The 20,830-nt window shown below is 40.4% G+C and overlaps 1 long non-coding RNA gene across 4 annotated transcripts in view; it reads left to right on the forward strand.

Annotated features, from left to right (window-relative positions):
* The window catches only part of LOC120396445, an 89,746-nt gene that overhangs the window by 44,654 nt on the left and 24,262 nt on the right, over positions 1 to 20,830 (forward strand). For 2 of the 4 annotated variants that reach the window (XR_005593146.1, XR_005593152.1), the window contains exon 4: positions 737 to 814. The exons of 1 other annotated variant lie outside the window; for it this stretch is intronic. This is a non-coding gene — a long non-coding RNA (uncharacterized LOC120396445). Of the gene's footprint in view, positions 1 to 736; positions 815 to 1,277; positions 1,337 to 20,830 lie in introns of those variants that run through there. One more of the 4 variants, XR_005593153.1, reaches the window with a different exon arrangement.

Here is a 20,830-nt window from a genome sequence, read left to right on the forward strand (position 1 = left end):
TCCCCAGATTTGTTACCTCAAAAGAATGGCTCACGTATGGGAATCTCCTTCACATCCTCTGCAATGAAGACTAATGCAGAAAATTCATCTAGCTTCTTTAGAACAGCCTTGTCTTTCTTGAGAGTCAGGGAGCCTTTAACCCTTTCCTGGCAGTTCCACACTGTCATAACCACTATTTTGCTGTACCTGGAGAACTCTGGAACTACTGGTAGTAGAAATTAAGGAACTAAGGACAGCAAGAGTTCACATAATCTTAACAGACTGATGTGTTCTGCTTTCTGAACAGTATTAAAACTGTGCCTGGGTTTACAGCACTGCAAGAGAATACAAAGTATAGTCAATGTGAAAGTGTTGGAGGGTCTATCATGGAAAGCATACTGCTAAAACCAGAGGGTTGCAGAAGCACAGGAAATTGCAGGAAAAAAGAGGCAAATTTCCTCGTTCCCCCTTTATTTTCTGATCTTTGCTGCTACTGGGGAAGAGAATGGAGAAAGCATTCTGGTACCAAGATATTTGCAGGAATGAAAAGAGATGTCTGCCAGATGAGTTTTTCAAAGATTTCACAGCTTTAATCGTTTCCCACTAAACAATTGAGAAGGAAATGCAGAAGGAAAAACTGGAGGTTTGAACCATTTTTAGTACTGTATATTCCTTTGAGAGTGTAACACAGATGGTTTCAATTTTAGTTTTACAGAAATTTCAGCAGTTTCCACTCTTAACATCAATTTTTCCATAGTATCTTAGCCACAAAAATATCCAGACAGACAAGTGGATTTCAGATGTCATAGAATACAGGCAGGATTGAAGCAACTATGTAAGTACCTACCATTTTCAACAATGGATCCTTTAAAAGTCAAGATTTATTGTAACAGACCTAGACATAGGTCTACTAGAGTAAATCATATCTTTTAAATATTCTCTTGCTGAAGCTGACAGCTAGATAGAAAAGATAGCTGATTGATCTCTCATCACATTGTATACTTTATACTGAGTTTCTCATTAAAAAGTCCTTAAAATATTTTCATATAAATGTCAATTAAAACACCTTAGTATTTTAAGTGGTGATTCTAAAAAAACATATACACACATGTTCACCTTTATGCACTGTGTGCAGTCTCATCAGCAGGACTATGTCACTAAATTTGTTTTATTTTATCGCTTATTAACATATCAAGAACATCACAGAGTATTTCTGAAATAATTCACCATGATTTAAAATTAACAATCTTCACAAACTTTTACCCTCACTGAACTTCACTTTTCCTCTTTGTTTCCAGGCAATTAAAACAAAGTGGCAACATATCTAGCAATATCATTTAATTTTATAACATCTGGCAGTGATTACTAAGAAAAATATGTGTTGATTACTGAAGAATCCTATGAACTAAAGCCTGTTGATGCAAAGCTCCTGTCACTCAATTTTCACTTACTGGCTTTAACATTATTGATTATATTTGTCACTTTCAAGTCTTGAAATTATAGTATGTTTTGTAATTAATGGCCCTCTTTGTGCATCAAGGTAATAAAGTGCTAGGTTTCCATGCATCTTTCCACATATGAACTACTACCCCACACTACTGCATGAAATATGGGTGCACTCTACAGAGGATATATGCAATCTAACAAAGATATATCAGAGGAGTGGAGAAGAGAATTGCAGAAGGAAAAAGGGAAAGGATTTTGAAAGAGGAAGTGAGACAAAGAAAAGCAGGAGAAGGGGATGGGGGAGGAAGGAGATACTAGGTTCTTTCTGCTATTTCTGATATCCCTGTCCAATTAACCAGGGAATCATAATGGGTACCACACAAGCATACATTACAACCTTTCCACACGTACACAAAATCCCACACAAATGCAAAGGGAGAAAGAAACTACTTCTGGTGTCTTAGGGCTTCTCTACTCTATTTCTGTTGTTGTTGCTGTTGTTTTTACACAGATGTAACCCCAGCACAGTTTTTAGCATAACCACATCCCTGAGGCATGTCTTTAGCCTTCTCTTCATTGTCTGCTTGGAGTGAGTTCTCCCCTCTCAGTTAGACTTAGGGTGACCAGACGTCCCGATAAAATCGGGACCATCCCGATATTTGGGTGGTTGTCCTACGTCCCGACCAATCTCTGATCAGGACGCAATTTGTCCCAATATTTCGCTCCACTGGCAACACTGTTTTTTTTTCTTTGTTTTTTTGCTCCACCATCAACCCCCTCCCATGTGTCCCAATATTTTCTTCATCTCATCTGGTCACCTCAGTTAGACATAAACTAGGGCTCTGAGTAGCTAGCTAGCTGTAGGCATCAGGTGACTTTCTGCATGCCTATTGTCAGAGATTTTGATGCCTCTGGAGATATATGTGCCTACATGGTCTCTCAGCAGGTGAGTGGTGGTTTTGTGAATGTTAGCAGTGCCTAAATGTTGGATTGCTTCTATTTCCAATCCTCTCCATTTTTCTTCATTTCTTTTTTCCTCACCATTTCTCTGCTGTTCCTACTGCTCGGTCTGATTGCCTGATTTGTGCTGTGTCATTATTCATTTCTCTGAATGATCAATAGGAGATGCCATTTCTGATAGTGCTACTTTGAGGCAGCAGAGCTGGGTGCACTCACACATCATCAGCAATGACCATGGTAAAGATAATAGCTGACAAGTCTACTACTAAAAAAGAAAACAATGTGATATGCCATGTAAAAATTGAGGATGATGAGCTGGTTAAGGATTAGTGAAGTATGAAGAGGATGGTAAGACAGACTTAGTATAAAACAATTACAATTCTCTCTTAAGTACAGGAATATTGTAGAATTACTGACTTTAAGCAAAAAGAATGATTGTTTTGTAGTCATATATATTAGTACAATAAGTTTAATTAATTTTATGATAAAAACTAAGATCGGAACATAGGATTTTGTAATCTTATTTTCTCAGAGGTCAATAGAGCAAGAAAGTATTAGATGCCAAAGTGAATTTAAGAATTTAAGAATTACTGAATATGTTACAAGAATGTTAATCAGGAAAAGCCGATGTAATTGTATTTGGATAACACCTTTAAATATTGGTTTAATACTTGTCTTTCTCATCATACAGTATGGCTGCCCCAGTAGTCATTCACACCAGGGCAAAGTAGATGTGAAAGGAGGGTGACCAGATGACCCAATTTTGTAGGGATAGTCTTACATTTGGGGCTTTGTCATATATAGGGTCCTATTACCCCCCAATCCCATCCTGATTTTTCACACTTGCTATCTATCTGGTCATCCCATGTGAAAAACTCTATAATACCTATTTGGTAGCATGTCGTACTCCCTTTGGACATATATAAAGACTACTCAAGACTAGCCTAGTGGAAGGAACTATCTTTCTAATTATGACAATTCAAAGTGACTATTCCTGCATCAAGGTGTTTCTAGAAGACTCTAGGGGAAAACGGTGGCCTCGCTACAGGTTTTTGGAACTGCCCACACAATATATGTCCCACCTGGAAAATTGTATATAATTGTTCCAAAAAAATCTCTACAGAATGGATAAATCATTCTCTGACCGGGGTTACTTAATTAGGGCAAACTGCAAAGAATGGGACAGGCAATTCCCAAAGCTTGTGGTCATTCCAGTTCTTAGATCTATCAAGCTAGCCTCTATAATACAGCTTCTATAATACCTTATTGGTTACCCAAAAGCCAAAAAACACTTCCCTTATAGCAACCCAGCCTTAGGCCTCCACCCAGACTCCCAACTCAAATATGACGAGGAATACTGAATGTCTTATTCATCATATATGAAAGTTCTACCAATCCCAAAGAATCAGACACATTACCTCCCAAGTTAATGAATATTTCAAATCTTACCCAAATACCCAATACCCAAATTCTTATTAACTAAAATAAAAATTATTTAAAAGGAAAAGAGAGTATTGGTTAAAAGATCAGTATACACACAGACATGAGTTCAGTTTTGAGATCAGATTCATAGGTGGTGAGCTTTGTAGTTGTAAAGAGTTATTTCAAAATTAGTCCACTGGTTATAGTCTAATGTTCATATTCATAGTGATCCAGATGAGAAGAATACGGGAGTGAAATACCACTTGGGGCAGGCTGATAAGAATCAGCAAGGGTAGAAGCAGTCCCAGATAGCAAGGTTGCAGTATAAGTAGTGGTCTGAGGTGGCTGATTAGTTGCAGAGGCTGAGTCTTCCTGTCTTTCCTGAGGGCAGCCAGGCATGGCAGAAATCATCCTTCAGTTCACATGTGAAATGTCAAATTACCCAAAACATGTACACCAGACTTCTAGCCAGTTCCTTTAGTGAAGTGTGAAGATTTGAGGGTTGTAATTTATTGACTGAATTTTGTCTCAGTTTGCTATTTGTCTTCAAATTTACTATATTTTTCTAAAATATATCATTGGATCCTTTGTGTGAATAATTCTTGGTTGGTGCTTTGTACCTGAATGGTTATTTGAGTGTATTTCATGGTCAAAAGGTGAGATGTTTTGGTGTATCTAGAAATCCTGTGGCATGTTTCTGATTTCCAGATGGACGAGTGTGACACTTAGAATCAGATTTCAGTGAATGATCTTGCCAGCTATCTCCTTTACCAGAATACTGATAGAGGATTTACACAAAAATTAAGTTTAACACAGGATAAGCTAATTATCTTACAAATTGTAATGGATATTTTCATACTCTTTCCTCTCTTTCCTTGCAAATATTTGACCAGTTCTAGTTGGTAATATCACTGTCATATTGTTGTCTTTTCAATTTGAATACTTTTGCATTTTGCATTACCCTAGAGTTACATGTTAAAAAGTTTAGAGGTAATAAAGCATGGAAAAATGGTTAAAGTGCATATTATATTAGAATAATTGCATCCTACCTATGAACAATATCCTTCTTAGAGGTAAACACATTGAGCCTTGGTCAAAATTTGACACTGGATTCACCTCAAGTTGCACAGCAAATTTTTCAGTATTAATATTTGTATAAAATATTCTTGACACTGTCCTCTCCCTTCTCCTCCTGCTATTGACATTCATAGTCATGTTATTTCCAATTTTCTATCATGATCTGCTGCTCTTGTCAAGTGTTTTAACTCTGTCTTTTCACAGACATGAAATCATGTGTTTTCGTTTTAAAAAAAACTACCTTTCTTGGAGAATGCTATTTTGCCAATAACACCTGCATTCAAAATAAATACGGTATACCTACTTACAAGACAGTGAGAGAGAAGGAATCAACACTCAGTGTTTCAAGCAGATGCTCTACACTGTCTATCTTGAAAGAATGGCTGAGAATATTTTTAAATCAGTGACCATGGCAATTTGGTTCAATATTATGGATTTTAATATTATGGAGAAATTTGGGACTATAATGAATAAAGCAGATTGTTTTGTCCTGCAGGAAATTCTGATATTTCAACATATATTTTTTTTCATCCCAAATTGGGATAAAAATTTGCAATATAATTTTTTTGCCTGGAATTTTTTTTCCAAAAAATGCATTTGGAAATGGCAAAATGAATCCTTTCAGCATTTTGGATCAAAATGAAACTTCCTAATCAAAATATTTATATTCAGTTTGCTGAAATGACCCAAAATGTTTTGTTATGAGTCATTAAACTGCACTTCCCTATGGTGCCAGATTGCCTCTTGATAGCTGAAGTCTGGGTGCATGTGCCATCTATGGTTCGGGCTTCCTGATGAGACTGCATCTTTTATGATGCACCCATAGTCATGAGATTCGTATGATGCAACAATGGCTCAGCTAGAGGGGAGACCACATTGCATCACTGGAGGCATAGTCCAGCCGGGGAGCTCAGCCCATAGGAGAAAACAGGGGGATAAAACACCAGAACTAAAACTTCCATGAAACAATGCATACAATAGGGATATACAGTCAATGTTGAATCATCTCAAAACAAAAGTTTAGTGTCAGTTCAACAAATCAGAATATTTTGATTTGGGTCAAATTGACCCAAAACAAAATATTACATTTCAATTTTCCCAAAATTTTAACAAAATCAACATTTTCCCATGGACAATTTCAAATTTGTAGAAGTTACATTTTATGTTGAAAAATCATGTGAAGGAAAATTCCAAGCCAGTTCTACTAAAGAGCTCTAGGATGATATAATCAATTGGCCTAATCCTACACACTGATGAGGGCACCAGTGAGGTGCTGAGCACCTACAGCTCCTACTGAAATCTCTCGTTCTTCCTTTTTTACCTTCATACTTATTGTATAGTATTTTTATTGAAAACTGAAGTACATTTGTATTATTTCATGTATTGTACATCTTCTATTGTGTCTTTCATATTTTGTATTACTAACAAAAATCATGTATTTTTTAAAAGAATCACCTTAGTAAACCTTTTATTTGAAAAAAAAATAGGCTTAATATAAGCCAATTCATTGATCTTTAGGTGCTTCCAAAAGCAAAAGTGGTTAGATGTCTATAATTCTAGGACTATGTCTACACTACAGAGCTTACAGTGGAACAGCTGTACTGCTGCAGCTGTGTCACTGTAAGATCTCTCGTGTAGCTGCTCTATGCTGCTCTCATCAACATAATTAAACCACCCCCCATGAGTGTCGCTAGCTATATCGGCGGGAGAAGCTCTCCCTCCGACATAGAGCTGTGCACACTACCACTTACGCTAGCATAATATATGTGTGTGTTTTTCACACTCCTGAATAATATAACTTTTGCTGACATGAGTGCTAATAGAGACACGGCCAAAGTCTGTTTCCAAAAGAGAAGCCAGCTTCATTTTGAATTTTGTCATGATTGGAAAAACTTCCGGACAAGCATTTTTTTTTATAGTAGAACCATCACATTACACAGATCTTATTTTAGCATGCTATACCTATTCAGGAAAACATTTAAGCATATGCTTGAATTTAATCATATGCTTAAATCGCACTGACTTTAATAAGACTTAAGCACATGTTAAAGTTCTTTGTTGAATCGGGGCCCAGTCCAGCACTGATTGGCTAGTTCTATGTCTTCTATAAAGACTTTGATGTTCTACTATCATATATAAGTATCACTTGCAAAAGTAAAGAAAAACATTTCTCTCTAGTATTTGATGTTGGAGGACATTCAAAGGATAGTTATGAAGTATTCAGCTGCCAGGATGTTCTGTACTTTTAAAAAATGGGTGGAAGGTAAAATTCATAGTCACTTTTATTTTCTTCTTTTAATCTCCCTGATGTTGCATCCTGAAATGCACATGTACCAAAAGGATAAAAACTAAACAACCTAAGTATAAAAATCATTTTGATGTTTGTGAGCCTTGGAGACTGAACTATCTTTTTTATCGCTTGCGGTAGTCTGTCTAGCTATGGTTGAAGCATAATGCTAAGGTAATGCAGGTAACCTTGCTCCTGCCAGCACTGGCATTGTTTTGTAGATATTAAGGAACAATCCTGTACTGGCAGAGGGATAGATGTCGTAACTCCATATGCCTTTACTGTCTTATTTTTATGAATCTAAGTACACTATGGTGCACAGATGATAAAATGAAATCTTCAGCTTCCTCTGATTTTTAAAGCTGTTTTAAATTTGTTGCTAGTGGATGAAATGCATCATTTTCTACTGTATTCATCACAATCCCTTTGGATTTGAAAGACTTTGAACTTGTTCAGAACAGTGTAATGGCATGATGTGGATCTCATGTACATCAGTTTAAATCAGGTACATCTCCACTGAAACTAATGGAATGACACTCGTCTAAAAACAGTGTAAGTAAGATGAAAATGAGGCCTATGGTAAAATTTTCACAAGTACTTAAGGACCAGGTTGTTAAAGGTATATAGGTGCATATGTAACACCAAGAGACCTAAGCTCATGAGCTACATGGACCTTAGCTAAGGCTGTAGCAGACCCATTAATCTCTCAGTGGTCTCAGTGCCACTAGAGCCAGGGTTCCAAAACTTGGTTTATGGCTTGTTCAGGGTAAGCCCCCGGTGGACTGCAAGACACTTTGTTCACCTGAGAGTCCTCTCCCATTGGCCGGGAATGGCAAACTGTGGTCACTGAGAGCTGCGAGCGGCCGTACCTGCGGATGCTCAGGTAAACAAAGCGTCTCACAGCCCTCCAGGGGCTTACTCTGAACAAGCCGCAAACCAACTTTGGGAGCCCCTGCACTAGAGGGAACAGAGCACCATACTCGGGGGGGGGGGGGAGGGTTATACATATAAATCCAGATAGGCATCTAATAAGATTTACAAACTTTTTGAGCAATTAGGCACTTAAGTCCTATTGATTTCAATCAGACTTAGGCTCCAAAAGGCTAGATTCACAAAGTGATTTGGATGCCTAAATTGGAACTAGCCCCTAAGTCAGTTTTGAAAATAAGACATAGGCTCCTAAATCACTTGAGGCCTTGCAATGCTGACAGGAGCAACACCTAAATATTTTTACAAATCTGGACCTATGTCACTTATGCATGTTTGAAAATGTTACCTACTCTTTTCCTGATCTCTAATGAACAGCTTTCTCTAACATTATCAAAAAATATCATGTGAATTAAGGGGGTTTTGTTGTTGTTTTTTGTTGCTATTTTTTTAGCATGGTACTCTTTATCTAGGATACTGGGAATTTCAATATATAATATACTATATGCTAGTTAGTCTGAGGGACACAAAAAAGACTAAACAATAATTTTTGGAGCTCTGGATTTAAGAAGCCTTCCCCTGCGTTGGCCCCCTTTTTACTTTGAAAAACTGAATAAAAAAAATCATGACAAGGTGCAGTCTGAGGTGCAGTATGTGTATTCATCTTGTAGACTGATGGCAGAAGAATCATTATGTTAGGATTGTTGGGATGGGAGATTCATGACAAGACTAAGGCTAAAGACTTATTTTTGGTAGCATGAGGCTGGAATATTTGCACAAAGAAATATGTTTTGTTTTGTTTTTTTGAAAAACACCTCTGTGCTAGAAAGATTGATGAGTTCAACATTGTCTTTGCGGAAAGTGGATTTTTTAGATTCATAATAAAATAAATTGGAAGGGTAAGTAAATAATGTTTTTTTTAAAACAGCCCCTGTTGCTTATGGTTTTATTTTTTGAGCATATGCCTTTTTATGTGTATTTTGTAATTTCATTTTTACTACTTTTTGTTTTAAAAATCTCTAATGCACAATCTTTTTGAAACTCAGATGCAAGTACATTTCTGACATGTTGTACGTGTTAAATATAAAGATAGCTTAAAATTCTGTTCTGCTCAGTCACTGCTACATTACTCCAGGATTAAACTAGTGTCTAACTCCATTAATCTTAGTGGGGTTGTACTGATATACAACCAGAGTAACACCAGGGAGAATTAAGCTTCATATGGTGTTTTGTTCATTATTGTTGAAGAACACATTATGAGTCAGTTTCTCATACCACTTCTCATGCTGAGTAGCACTTTACTCCACAGAATGAACCACTTAAATCCCATGTATTCTTAGGATCAGTTTCTCAGATCATCTGAATCAAGACAGATCCATTGACTTAAGCAATTTATTCAGCTCAAAATATGTTCCTTAAAATTTAGATGTTGCACAGTTTAAATGACCTGCATTACAGTTCCTTTCTGAAGGCAAAGAGCTGAGTGTATCTCAGAGATGGCCAGATACCTATTTGATGACTTTATCAATTAGAATATTACATATTCTCAGGATTGATTAATATACTTAAGGACTTTTTTATTAGTTGGCAAAATCTCCTTGATGACTTACTTGTGGGAATAGAAAATGATAGATCATCTTAATGTGTTGTTTAAGAACAGTCAAATAAACAATTAAGGTTAAATTATTATCTTAAACTTAATAATTACTTAAACTTAATTTTCCTTTAGTAGTCAGACTATGTATCCTTCTGTAAAAGCGAGTGTTACTCATCAAACATTTCTTTAACCAACTGATTAATTTAGGGAAAGATCACAATTAAATGTGAGGATATTCTTTTGCAAAGTGATTAAGTGGCAAAATTTAGTACCAAAGCAGTTAAAGTGTGTGTGTGGGGGGGAAATCTCAGTTATAATGTGGGAGGTTATTGAATAATTGTTCTAAACTTTTAACTGATGGAAACTTCAGAAATATGGGTCCAGAAAATGGGTTATAAGGCAACAATGTTATTTAAGTGTAGTTTTTTATTTTATTTGAAGTATATTTAGTAATGTTACATTACACCACACAGTTTCAAGCACAACAGAGTTGAAACGCAGCTCTGCTACTTGCTTCAGATTTAGAGCTTCTAGGAACACACAAAGACCAAGGATAGTGACCACACATACATTCACAAGTACAAGGTTGAGCCTATTTTAAAAGTTTTATTAAAGTTACAATTAAAGTTAGAATTGCCCAAGCATATAGAAATCTTATAAAGACCTATGCAAAAGTTACAAATAAATCATACTCACATGCTTCACAATATTCTCAGAGTCTGATGGATGCCTTGTTATTTGATCATCAGTAGAGAGAGTTTTCCTGTAAGGAACACATTTTACCCAATCTGAGAGCCATCTTTTATCTTATGATTCTGACTTACACCTACACTCTGCACGTGTGCATAAAGGTGTCCACTCTCTTTTTCCTTATTTGTAAGGATAAGATTTTGTCACTGATATTTTTAGTAAAAGTCACAAAAAGGTCACAGGCAATAAAGAAAAGTGACCTGTCTGTGACTTTTACTAAAAACATCCATGAGAAAATAGGGTGTGCAGAGTCCCTATACTGCCCACGGAGGCTGGGTAGTTGCAGGGGCCACAGCTCAGAGCTCCAGAGGCCCCCCACCCTGCTGCCCCCTGATGCCCAAGGCAGCCAGGAGCTGTGGGGTCCACCACCACCCATGGTGGCTCAGAGCTCTGGGGGGTCCCCACTGCCTGTGGTGGTTTGGAGCTGCTCAGCTCAGAGCTCATCACTACCTCTCACCTGGTGGGGTACCCCACAGCTCCCAGCCGCTGTGGGCTAAAGCCATGGAGGTCTCTGGAAGTCGTGGATTCCGTGACTTCCATGACCTCCATGACAAAACTGTGGCCTTACTTATTTGTATTGTGTCCCCCCAAAATATTGGGGTACTCTGTTTTTCATAACTTGGTTATAATTCCTTTTATTTGCATTAGCATTTACGCACATAGTGTGCACTCTGCGATTAGGGTGCATGTTAGAAAAATGTGACTACCGGGTATATTGTAATAAAAAAATAATCTTAGAGTTCATTTTTCGCAATACTACCCATTAGCACATCTTTCCCCATAATCTTGTGGCATAGGGTCATTTTTTGGTCACTTATGTCAAGCATTTCTTAAGCCTAAAGCCTGGTATGACTAAACTAAAAACTTACAGCCTTCAGATTGTAGGCCTTGCATTTCAGCCCTACTTTCTATACCTAATGCGTAACCCTTCTGACTACAGATCAATCATATATTTCTGTAATTGTACAACTTAAATCTATTCAGCATACAATGAGTAGATATAACATGACATGATAGATAATCATAACATCACACACAAAAAAAATGATAAAATGAAGTAATTGTCTCCATAAGATGTTAGTTCTTCTGAAGAAAATTTAGCCTAATCTCTTATGTAGTCTGAAATACCATTAACTTGATGTATTTAGAAAAAACATTGCTCACTTTAAAGCTATCTACCTAACTGCATAGTAATGGCAAACTGTCCATGGTCCTTGTAAAGCTGTGCGGGTAGAAGAGAACAGGAAGGCAAGAACAATTATAAAGTAGTGAATGGATTTCTTTCAATATTCACCTCAAAGAAATATATGCCCCATTGGCTCTAAAGGAACCAGGCACTATGAGGAGCTATGGCCTACTCCAGCAGCTGGCAACACAGACCAAGTGAGCTGACAGGGAGCAGATAGCACCCTTCTAGAGGAAGGTGTAAAAGTAACTAGTGGTGTCAGTAGTTACTTCTCTCTGTGATGTCTATAGCAGCTGCACTCATGTGAGGGCAAAGCTGAGCTCCCTTAGGCACAGATACTGCAATGAGAACTGCATGGGCTGAGCATTGGGTCTCACTGTACAATTCTCCATGCAGGAATAATGACATGGTCTGGAACTATTACTCTGCGGTAGATCATCACTACCTTTGTAACAATACAAGGAAGTAAGGGGACTTAAGGTCCCCTTGTGCATGCTACCTATACTACAGATTGCAGAAAGGAGGGGAAATCATTGCCATGGAGAGCCCACTTCCAAGGCACCACCTTCACTCTACCATGCAGGTGGATAGGAAAGAGCAGGGTAGGGGATGTGGAGAGACTTGATTTGCAAGTCGCTGACTAGCATAGCTGTACTAAAGCACCATCTGTCATGTTTTTCATCACGTGTAAGCCCATTGCAGTTGACTTCATGACTGGAACAGAGGAAGGACTGGGAGGCAAGTTGTGACTTAGTCTGATCCTGTGACATCAAAACCATATGTGTCTCCTTACTCAGGGTAGATCATAAAGTGACAATCAAGCCCATATTATGTTGGTATGCCTATTAAAGTCTTTGCAAAGAAAGTTTCTGTCTGTGCATTAGATATGATTTTTACTGTTATTAATCTTACCACTCTGAAACAAAAAAAGAGGGAAATATCATATTCACATGATGAATTAAGAGCTTGTAAATACCATTTAAAAGAAAAAAAATGTTGGAATTATAGAATCGGGCAAAGATTTCAGAAGCGGTAAAGTTCTAATGTTTTTGCTTTCATGAAATGCCTGAAAACTGGGTTTGTAATGGAAACAGTGACAGCTCATAAACTATAGCAGTGCTATAGGAGTGGAATATAATAAGTTAGACAGTTTTGCAATAGGTTGCTGGAAAAAATGTTTTTTGGAATTTATTGCAGCGATACAGTTTGCTAAACAATCAGTTTTAAACACTATAACCTTTGTTTCCATTAATAGTAAATCATTCAAATGCTTGTATTTGCCAACTGTCTTTCCCTCCTGTAACAAAAGCTAGCTAATCAACAACCATAACTTGATTACAAGGATTTTCGGTTAATTTCCAGTTCATTTTTCCATCAGTCAATATTGATACCTACTTTTATTTCAAGCACAGGCTCACTATGCTGAAAATTGAATATTAGGCTTATTTTATACATGGTTCACCACCAGATTTTCTTGTGTTATTCTGTCATTATTTGAATAAGATCCATCCACAATTGTGTCATACTAAATTGGCTCTTAATACTTCAAAAATAGAACTCTTAGTTTCTGGCAACTCATAACTGTATGCTTCTGTTTTGCTTAACCAATCTACTTTCAGAGCAGTGAGTTCTGGTATTTTGGATGTCCTCTCTAGAAATATCACACCCCTAACTAGCTTTAATTGGATAATGGATCATTTTGACAAATGATATGACTCCCAAACACTCTTTAGTCTCATTTTTTAGCCTCTGAATTACCATCACTCTAGTAGACATTGGCAATACAGAAATGTGGTTCATCAATATGGTTGGTTGAAAGCAATTTGGGGTCATTGACACACTGTGACACAGGGACCACCAGTAGCACTACCCTCACAATAAGGCCTCATCCCTACTTGAACTGGTGTTGGCAGTAACTAGCCAATATTATATTATATTATATTATATTATATTATATTATATTATATTATATTATATTATAATAAATAAATGCCAACCTCCTGGTTGCTTGTCAGAGGTGGCCTTCTATCAAAAACATATAGAGAGAATTAAAGTACAGCTAGATCTGGTCATTTTTTCCTCAGTGAAATATGTTTTCATTGAAAATTGGAATTGAAGAAAAATCATTTTCAACATTTTGTTTATTATTTATTTGCTTCTGGAATCTAACAAAAGTAATTTATTACCACAGGGAGATCTGGTAGCAGCCTCTATAGTTGGGGTGCCTACCACTTTCCATCATCTCAGATACTTGTGACCTTTTATTATACAGCTCCTACACCTCTGTTGTTTGAAACAGGGTTTTGAAATTTGGCGAAAAGAAAGTCCTCAGGCTACAGAAGTGGCTTTTCCATTCAGGTTTAACTGACTTATGCACTGACAAAAAGTCCCATTGAGCTGATCTGGCTTGCATGCCTCAGGAAAACTTTGGCAAGTAATAACTGAACACAAACTTTCTGAAGAGCCAGGCCTGTGACACCATCAAAACAGTAGCAGCAGATGGGTCTGGTGGCATCAGCAGCAGCATACTGCACTCAGAACACTTAAGAACTCTTTGACCAGGTGTGGTAGGTGGAATAAAGTCAGGCCAGGCTCACCCATTCCCAACCACATCCCCTAAACTGGACACAGGGTTCCAGTGTTCTATTCCTTTTCTCTGAGGTGTGGGAAGAAAATTGGGCAGGAACCCCCCACCTTTCTGATGTGGAGGAAGAGACAAAGCTGAGCTTTGAAGAGCTCCCTCTGAATACCTTCTGGACCCAAAATGTTGTTCCAGAGGCCCATTTCCCCTTAGAAATAACATCCTCCTTCTGAAGCTAGGCAATGTACTTAGTCTCATAGCTCCAGTGGTGGAAGTCTGTCCTGCAGTGCTGAAAGTTCAGGTCTCTAATCCTGCTAGTGCACAAAAGGGAAGCACCACAGTTTTACATATTGCATTTTTTTTTAAAGCTAGGAAATGCCAGATTTTTTTTCCTGTGCAACCTTAATTTGGGCCCTTTGTGCATGTGCCTTATCATGCAGTCTTTAATTACATGATCGCATACCATTTTTTCCCCCATAGAACACCTTATTCAGCATACAGAAGGGACACACAAAAAAGGTTCCATGCTCAAGTGTAAATCTGGCATTTCCTAATTTTCAAATGCTTGACATTGTAGCCTAGATAATTTTACTTTAATGTAGGGTTTTTGTATATAATAACAAAATATTTTGGGATCAATGTTATTACAATTCTCAGATGAAGCTATAAGGAAGCAGTCTAGATATTTATTTCATTGGGAGTTTTTAATGCATTCATATTTGTATAAATAAATGCAATTTACTGTGATCGCACAAGGGACTGATCTTGTGTGGTCATGGACACTTATTCACCCACGCTTGATCAGCTACATTATTGAACTGTTTCTGTTATGCAGGGGAAAAAAATAAATGGAGGTATGTGAAACAAATTTAAAAGTCTGACAAAACCAAGGACACTAGAGTTAAGAGACATGTGAGTGTGCCTTGGTATTGTGCCATACAAAGAATATAACATCAATATTATACATTTGTTCAAGACCTTTTTTATATCTTCTATATACATAAGTCAGTCTAAGCAATAAATGTTCTTGTTTTTATGTCAGAGCCCTGCCAGTATGGTAACATTATTTCATGACAATATGTTCTACCAGACAGCAGGGTTAAGGACAAGGAGACAGAATTTTTAAATATATTGGAACAAAAGACATCCTAGCAATGGTCTGTTATCAGGAAAGATGCAGAAAAAGCAGAAGTGTTCAATAAATATTTCTGTTCTGTATGTGGCAAGAAGCTATAATATGTATTCTCACCTTTCAGTGATAACAAAGTTCTTGATATTCCAACAGAAACTTAGGGCCAACTAACGTGCAACTACAAAATATAATTTCTTTTTAAATCTCTGGGGCCAAATAAGTTGAACCCAATAATTTTTTTTTAAAATTGTCCATGGAGCTTTCTGGACCACCTTTAACAAATCCTGAAATGCTGGGGAAATCCCATAGGGCAAGCTCAAGGAAAGGCAAATACTGGATGTAATCAACAAATAATTAAAAAATGTTAACATAATTAATGCCAAAAAGGACTTAGAGGACATGGTGGATAACCAACTGACATGAGTTCACAGTGTGATGTTGTGGCTGAGAAGGCTAACATAAGGTGTAAATATATAAGCACAGATTATTGAATAAAATTAGGAAGGTGTTATTTCCACTGAATCAGTAAGACCATGTAGGAGGGTGGATCCTGCTCCTGCTGAGAAGGGGTTTAAAAAGTGGCCTGGCAGGGCTTGAGAGCAGTGGCTCTCAAGGCTGAGCTGATTAGGGAAGTGGCTGCAGCTGGGGGCCATGCCCCAAACTGAGGAACAGGGCCTTATAAGAAGGCAGGGAAGCCAGGAGCCACACAGTCTCTCTCTCTGGCTATAGAGAGAGATGGGCCTGGCTGCTTAGGAGCTTGAGACTGGATACCTGAGTGCAGCAGGGCTGGGGAAGGCTGAGGAGCTGGGGAGCTCCAGCCTAGAAAGCCCCAGGCTGCGGCCTAGCTGTGGGCCAACAGGTACTGTGGGTTGCAGAGGGCAACCTAGGGGTAGGCCAAGGCAGCAGGTCCAAACCCAACTTTGCCTGTGATGAGTAGGCTGATACTGCAGTCTGCCCCAGAGTGTGGGGCTAGACAATGACTGGCAGTAGCCCAATACTGAGGCAAGGTAGGGATAGAGGGTGGGGGTTCCCTGAGACAGAAGGGGAGACCCAGAGAGAAAGGGGTTACTGCTAGGGGAAAGCACCCCATGTAAAAGGGCACCGGGTCCAGGGAGGGACAGGTGGATCACCAGCCTGCAGAGGGCGCTCAGGGCTGGACTGAGAGAGCAACCAGTAGGAGGCCCCGCAGGGGTGAGTCAACCCGTTTACAGACCATTATTGGAATGCAATGTCAAATCCTCATGTCCACTCATTAAAAAGGATGCTTTCTGTTTATGTCCCTCCAGCAGATCCAGTGCCGGGAACCTCCAATTCCAGCCAATTCCAGAGGGGGGCTTCCACTAGATCCCCCCCTTTTCATCCAGGTCCCTTCAGCAATTCCCTTGCCGGAACCTTACCGACCCTCATAGGAGGGGTTAAGGTGGACTATAATGATGGGGGGTTGGCTCACTGCTGTACCAATCAGAGGAGTCCCCAACTGCTCCCAGCTCGCTCAATTACCAAGCACCTCTCCTTTGTTCCTTTTCCAAGCCATTTATTCGTTCTTTTGTGCCTTAATTTATGGAGTACCTGCACTGAACATCCACCACAATGAGACGCCAGCCATTAACTTGGCTGCCTCCTCCCCACACCCAGCTGGGTTCCCAGACATCTCCCAATGCCCTCTTTTATATCAGCCAATAATATGGCAGCAGCTGAATCAGACATGTGCACCCCATCCTCCCGAAATAACTCCAGTGCCCCATAGAATATGCCAGGATGTGAAATTACTGCCCCTCCCAGGGCAACAAGAATTTGGCCACTTCCCTTTCACATACTTCCTGGTTTTGTCCACGCTGGCGGGGTTCATGGCACCCCATCAGACACTGCGCTGAAGCATATCCGACCAGACAATATTAATGCCTGGAAAAAAATGGCCAGGATCTGCATCAGGTCCCTCCTAGTTCGAAGCATTAACTCCATCCCTTTAAGCTTTCCCAGAGAATTTTCTCCCAGGTGTATCACCAATATGTCTGGTGGCCGCTGACATGCCCGCACAGCATACAACAGTGGTATCAGTCAATCCCATAACATACCCTCCGTGCATGCCAACTGAGTAATGCTTCGCCACCAAATCCCAGCTGGGAGCCCTCGGGCAACCTGGATGTATGCCTATGCACCCAAAACACAATACTGTGCCCACAGACTCATACCGTCATGTGTATAACCAGCCATACCATATCTGAAATGAGAACAACCGATTAATGTTGATTTTCCACCTGCAGACTTACATATGATCGGTATGCATTAGACTGCCAGCACCCGATTGCCTGAATAGCCTCTGCTTCCATGCCCATTTGTGCTGTTGCCATGGCTGTCCCTATTTGGAATGAGTGGGAACCAAATTCATGGACTGGCAGCCCCAACCTCATTAGCTCCCGTCTCAACATGGTAATCAATTGATATGCTGTGAGGGGACTCCCTTCTCCATGTACAAAAAAGAGGCCTTCTCCCTTCCACCGTATTGCCACGTAGGCCCTCAACACCAGAACGAGGCAGATTCCAAGCTGGCCACTCTCCAATAGGGTAACAAATGCACCCCCGCCGACTTGATCAGTCTTTGACCTTTGCAAATGTAATATCACTGCATGGTTGTGCCAGCTTATGTCACAAAATTCCAAAGCCTTTCCCATAGAATCCCTGATGGACCCACGCACTAACTCACTGATCCTGAAAGGACCAAAACATGCTGTCAAGAATGCTGCCCTGAATAGGGACACCTACTGTGCACTATTACGTATGACACCGAGGATGTGAAGGAGGTCCCTGAGCGTGGAAACCCTGATGAAACAATGGGAATCCTCCATAGGTCCACTGCTACATGACCATCCCGCCAAAAACCTTCGAACTAAGAAACCCCCACAAGGATCTAGGTAGCTATTTAGCCTACTGAAAAATGTAATGGCCGAAAGGTGATTCAAAATTGTGGTGGATGCCAGTTGACAGGTTGCCAATAAAAACATGTACCGCAGCACCTGTTCCTCTGTAATGGGCCACACTGTCGACTGGCCTTCCTGCTCCTCAAATTGTATGAATTCATTATAATTTTTCTCAAAGCTGTGCCACGTGCGTGGTGGCACTGATCTCTGGACCACACTGACAACCATTCTACGCCAAGGTTCCCTACAATGAACAGCATTTGTCTGGGTTCATGGATGGCAATCCCTGCTGTTCATCAACCATTGCTCCTGAAATCACCTGAGCAGGATGTACTGGATCTGCATGACCTGTTCTGCTTTGTACAGCATGCAGTGCTGTGGAAACAACCTCATACACGATACATTTAATTAATCGTATCAGCTCCATGCTAACTGGCCCCCCCACCAGATGCCGCTATCTCAGTTGGGTGAGCAAGAGCTGCACCTGGATCCTCCAATTCCTCAAGCCCAATAGGCTGTATGTGACAATCCAGTACACTCGGGTGAGCAAATACTGCATCTGGTGCCCCCATTTCCCCAAGCCTGATAGGCTGACTTTGAAACTCCGGTGTACTACCCTAGGCTCTCCCAGCCACTTGCGCTTGCTGTACAGATTCTGCCCCTGGATTGCCCTGGGGCCAACCAACTGCACTGTGTCTGCCCAGGGTGTGATTTGATTGCTTTCTGGGTTCCTGTGGTAATGAAACTACCTGTGGGGGTAGGGGGAGAGGCAAATTCCCCACATCCCATTGTGTTCTGGCTACAGCAGGGAAAAAACTGTACCATGATTCCCTAAATATCTATGTACATTGCAGCTGCTATGGGAGGGGCCCGCTCCCCCCTCCTTTTCCTTCTTTTACCTATACCCCCTCTAATGAACTCTACATCCCCTTGTGAATCTGTTCTCCTATTGCTACCCCATTCCACTGGTGTCAGAGGAAAAGAAGAATTAAGCCTTCCCTTTTGTGCACCCCTTCCTTGCCACTTTTTGTGTCCCCCTGGAGCCATGCTGAGACTGCTTACCAGCTCCTGCCCCTTCTGTTTCCTTGACTGAAACTGGGAATGGCTTGTAGCCTCCTATGCACTTCCTATCCCCCAGTCCAGCCCAACCACTGCTTTCCCAGATTGGAAAGTGGGTGGTTTTTTTTGTTTTTTTGTTTGTTTTTGGACTCTCTCTCTCTCCTCCTCTATCTTTCTCCTCTAGCCCTCTATGGAGACCTGAGATAGTCCCCTAGGGCCTTGCGTTCCCTGCTGCAGCAAGCTTTTCTCCCCCTTTAATTGTCTGGACTGCCTTTTGAGGCTGAAATGAGCTGCCCAGAGCCCTCTCCTACCTGCCAAAGAAGAGTGGGAGGTTTCTTCCCCCACCCCCCGCCCCTTGTATGGGCTATATGCGAAATTGTGTTGGGTCCAGTGCCCTCCTTCACCCTCCTGTAGCAATTTAGGGGGAGGGGGAGGTTCCTGCCTTTCCCTACCTGACACTGTCTGGCTCTGTTTGGAAGGGACTGAGCATTATTTTTTGCCCTCTCCCTGCTGCCCTGCCGTTGCGGCAGGGAAGTTTCTTTTTCCTTTTTTTTTGTTTTGTTTTAAAAAAACAGCTCTGCAAGCTGAACACATAGGGTTTCTGCTCCCCCTTGCCACCATGTCCCAACTCCACCCTGTTTCTATGGTCTGAAATGGGGAAGGGGCTGCTCCCCTCCGCTGTTCCTGTTCACCGTCTGGACTGATTCCACATGGGGGGTTCTATGGAGCAGGGAACCTGTGCCCACTCCCCCAAGCCACTGTGTCCAATTCATGCCTGTTTTTTATGTCCTGAAATGGGAAAGTGGTTCCCCTCCACCACCACTATCCCCACTCAATATTTGATTGCATGTGGTTCTGCAGCAAGCCATGCACTGAAGCCTCTGTTTGCACAGCCTGCTGGGAATGAATGAGAGGAGGGTCCAGGCCCAGGCTGATCTTTTTAAACCCCTCATTCCTAGGTGGTGAGTCATGGTGAGCCACCATGCTGACTGCTTTTCCAGCAGTTTTATGTCTCCCCTCCTCCCCCAAGCCAGAAAGCATTGCCCTTTTCTCCTGGACAGCCAGACAAACCCCTTCCCCCCGCTCCACACTTAAAGTGCAAGGTGGTGATTTTCAGTGTAATTAGTTTAATCAAGAGAAAGTTAAGAGGTGATTTGATCACAGTCTGTAAATATCTACAGATAGAAGAATTCTGAGTAAAGGGCTCTTTATTCTAGCAAAGACAGAACAATATCTGATCAATGGCACTAGACAATTTGATACTAGAAATAAAGCCCACACTTTTCATGGTGCTGGTAATTAACTATTGGTGCAACATGCCTAGGTATATGGTGGATTCATCATCACTTGAAGTCTTTCAATCAATATTGGATGTCTTTTTTAAGATAGTTCAAACAGAAATTATGGGCTTCACACAGAGATTAATGCAGGGATCGGCAACCTTTGGCATGCGGCTCGCCAGGGTAAGCACCCTGGCGGGTCGGGCCGGGCTGGTTTGTTTACCTGCCA

The sequence above is a fragment of the Mauremys reevesii genome, linkage group 1 (assembly GCF_016161935.1).
Source record: "Mauremys reevesii isolate NIE-2019 linkage group 1, ASM1616193v1, whole genome shotgun sequence".
In the NCBI taxonomy this organism is placed as follows: domain Eukaryota; kingdom Metazoa; phylum Chordata; order Testudines; family Geoemydidae; genus Mauremys; species Mauremys reevesii.